The 3,902-nt window shown below is 37.4% G+C and overlaps 1 long non-coding RNA gene across 1 annotated transcript; it reads right to left on the bottom strand.

The window, feature by feature from the left end:
• Window positions 1-534: 534 nt before the first annotated feature.
• On the bottom strand, window positions 535-3,633 carry LOC123865181. Its single transcript, XR_006795929.1, has 3 exons — window positions 3,590-3,633; window positions 2,444-2,446; window positions 535-675 (listed from the first exon to the last, which is right to left on the bottom strand). It is a non-coding gene; the product is annotated as an uncharacterized LOC123865181 (long non-coding RNA).
• Window positions 3,634-3,902: the final 269 nt, after the last annotated feature.

Genomic DNA, 3,902 nt, shown 5'->3' with positions numbered 1-3,902 from the left:
CATTTTTTGTATAACTTGTATAACACGACATATAATGGCCCCACAGCCTTCGCGTCATAATGACAATTGCTTCAAATCATTAGTTCTAGCAATATCTAACATTATTTTATGTTTCCCAACACTTTTAGAAATCAAAAAAATGTATGAAAATGACGAATCTTCGACCTTGTATAACTTGGTTCAGAACAATCCTACAACTTTTCTGCCATATTAACTATTACTCCAAATGGCTAGTTCTAACGATCCGTACCATTTTTTTTCGTTGGCCGGCACTTTCAGAAAAGGCCCAAAAATAATGATCTCCTTTGGTATGTACAGAGGTAGCGTCTCGAAAATTGGCATAGGCGACTGTGCCCCGGAAAATCAAGGAGGTCACTACAGGATTTTAAAAACTTTAATTCATGCGGATGAAGTCGCAAGCATCATCATCCTCCATACTTAATATTATAAATGCGAAAGTGTGTCTGTCTGTCTGCTACCTTTTCACGGCCCAACAGTTTAACCGATTCTAACGAAATTTGGTATAGGGTTAGCTTATATCCCGGGGACGGACATAGGCTACTTTTTATCCCGGAAAATCAAAGAGTTCCCACGGGATTCCCAAAAACCAATCTGCTTAACCAATTTGTATGTTGGTATCGAGGTAGATTGCGCCCCTGTAATTGTTTTAGGCAACTTTTTATCCCGGTAAATCAAACAGTTCCCACGGGATCTTAAAAAATCTAAATCCACGGGGGCGAAGTCGCCGGCATCCTCTAGTGTATCAATAAAATCCTATGGCCATTCTATGCCATGACATTTAATAAAAATAATAACAAAGAATCTATTAAAATAGTATTTTTAAATAAACAATAGCAACTTATAATTTTTTACAAGTCCGCTATTAAAATATGTTAAAAAGAAAGCTACAGGTAGGTAGCAGGTTAGCTCGTGCTGTGCGCCTGTGTGCGTGGACAGATGCTGCGCACAGCTGCCGCGGCGCGTGCGCATCCTGCGACCGCACCATCTTGATACTTGGGATCAGAATAGCTTGACTCATACCCCTGCCTTCGAAGGAAACTTGTGATTATCAAAATTGCGATTGTTCGCAATTGTTGTTATTGGCTGAATCAATCATATTATATCATATATTTATGATGAAATTTGCATTTTAGCCAATAGTGAAACCGTGTCAAAAAAAATCTAAATATTTTTATTCAATTAGACTTTTACAAGTTCTTTTGAATCGTCAAAAGCATCGACCACTGGTTCGGAATGCCTTGTGTTAGTCTTTAACCGCGATTTTTATTGTTGGTTCGCAGTAAAACGATTTTGCGCCACAAAAAATGCAAAAGATTCTTGCGATTTATTTACTGTTTATCTCAAAGAAGAAAAATAGACAAGTGTACTTGCAGTTTCAGTCATGTAAAACGCAACTTAATTTTAAATTAAGTAGTTTAAAAAATTATACTAAAAGATTCTCTCTTCTAATCTTCTTCATAATATAAATATAAATATACAACTTACTTATACAACATTATATGTGCTTACGCATCTTTTTAAAATAAGGCACTTTATAAATACTAGAAGCTTTAACAATCTTATAGTCTTTTGTATTTTAGGGCCAGCTGCAGTAAACCCAAATTGCAAGGCATACCGGATATTAACTATAGTATCTTATTATTATTTGCTTGACATGTGTTGTCTCCAAGTATCAAACGATCTCAATCGCAGTACGCCATCGGTCAGCTGCTCAGCGCATCTCGCGCCCGCCTGTCTGTTGATGTGCGTCGAACTCTTAAACAGTGAGTGGTACAAAATATAGGCGATGGGGACCAATACTAAAAAAAAATCTAGCATAAAGCATCATTAATAAAATGGCAACTTGTTCCTATTATCATCTAGTCTGTAAGCTAACATGAGTAATGTTATGTTAGCTTAATCTTCTACTTATGATTAATTTATTACTTTACTTTTTTATTTATTTACAGTCCAATAATAGCTGTCCTTAGTTTATTCTAATAGTTACTTAGAGTTCACTATGTTTTTGTGACCTAGTTAAATAGCACATGCACTATTACACGGGCACTATATTAATTTTACTGGTTTCGTTCAATATAAACTGAAATCATTTTCTGTCTGTTCATATTTTTCTAAGGTTCACGAGTTACAACTTCTTCCAATAATAGTAGGATTTTTCGGAATTCTTTGCGAGATTGTGCAGGTACAGAATTATAGCCACATTATGTACTTATATAATATTTATTTATCCTTCGAATGAGGTAAAAACCTTTGATAATAAACTAGTGACCCACCCCGGCTTCGTACGGGTAGCTTAAAACAGTTTTTTTTTAATGAAATATGGCCTTTGTTACTCAGGAGTAAATGTAGCTTTCTACTGGTGAAAAACTTTTCAAAATCGGTTCAGTAGTTCCAAAGATTAACCCACTACAAACAATCTTACAAACTTTGCCTTTTTATATTACTAGTATAGCAAAGCATATCAAAATGAGATCGCGTAAATGAAACCAGCCCTTCGCTTATCACTTAGGCCACACCTCAACATGAGTCATGCCGACATTGACCGCGTAATCTTGAGCCGCAATTATACCGGTGTTGTGAGAAAATTACGATTACGACCCAGTATAGCGTGGTGTAGTATCAGAGATATTCATCATTACATAATGACGCTGATCAGCTGATCTGGTTAACGTCGCGTGTTTTGGAGAGAAAGGCTGCATAATATGACTGTTGTCTTGCAGACAATACCTAGGCATAATTAATGTAGCATCATAAAGTTAGGTCCTTTGTTGAAGTCCTTAGGTTCAAGTCCTTTGACTTTCATTATAGCCTAAGTGCTTATGTGGCATTCTAATTCAGGCTTAATATGGTTGTCTACTGCCATGTGTGGGCTTTAGTGCAATATAAGCATACGAACTCAAAAAATTATAGCAATATTCATCGGTTTTGCGAGAAAATTACGATTACGACCCAATATAAGGGGCTTAGTATCAGATACAGATCATTTTCATTATCAGATATTCTTCATTAGTTACATAATGACGGTGATCAACTGATCTGGTTTAAACGTCGCGTGTTTTGGAGAGAAAGGCTAAGTAGGTGCATACTGTTACTGACTGGTCTTGTAGACAATACGTTAGTAAGTATAATAGATAATATAATAACGTGTTATCTTCAAGTTGGGGCCTTTGACTTTCATTGCAGCCTATGTAACATTCCTATTGAGCCATAACATTCATCATTATACACCCTTGTCACCATCATCATCATCATCAGCCTGTGGACGTCCACTGTTGGACATAGGCCTTCCCTAAAGAGCGCCACCACACCCGGTCCTCAGCCTTCCTCATCCAGCCACTTCCCGCCAGCCGCTTTATATCACCCTTGTGTATGTGATGAATAATCCATACTAATATTATAAATGTGAAAGTGTGTATGTCTGTCTGTCTATCTGTCCGTCTGTCTGTCCGTCTGTCTGTCCGTCTGTCTGTCTGTCTGTCTGCTACCTTTTCACGGCCCAACAGTTTAACCGATTCTGACGAAATTTGGTACAGAGTTAGCTTATATCCCGGGGACGGACATAGGCTACTTTTTATCCCGGAAAATCAAATAGTTCCCATGGGATCTTTAAAACCTGAATGCACGCGGACGAAGGCGCGGGCATCCTCTAGTGATGTATATTTGTAATGTTTCTATAAGCTGTATGAGACTAGGAGAATATCATCATTATATGTGGTCTATTCTGGTAATACCAAGCGAGAGACGACCGCAGTCGGGTTTTAGTTTCCAACTTTATCTTATTTTCTCTGGAGATACGGAAGTCAAATTATCATTTAATCACTTTCGATTTTCAAAAAATGCGTTCATTTATAGTCGGATACAGGTCTTTGGGTCGGATTGCG

The sequence above is a fragment of the Maniola jurtina genome, chromosome 5 (assembly GCF_905333055.1).
Source record: "Maniola jurtina chromosome 5, ilManJurt1.1, whole genome shotgun sequence".
Taxonomy (NCBI): domain Eukaryota; kingdom Metazoa; phylum Arthropoda; class Insecta; order Lepidoptera; family Nymphalidae; genus Maniola; species Maniola jurtina.
The sequence above is the reverse complement of the archived record's forward strand: the minus strand, read 5'-3'. Positions and strand labels throughout refer to the sequence as shown.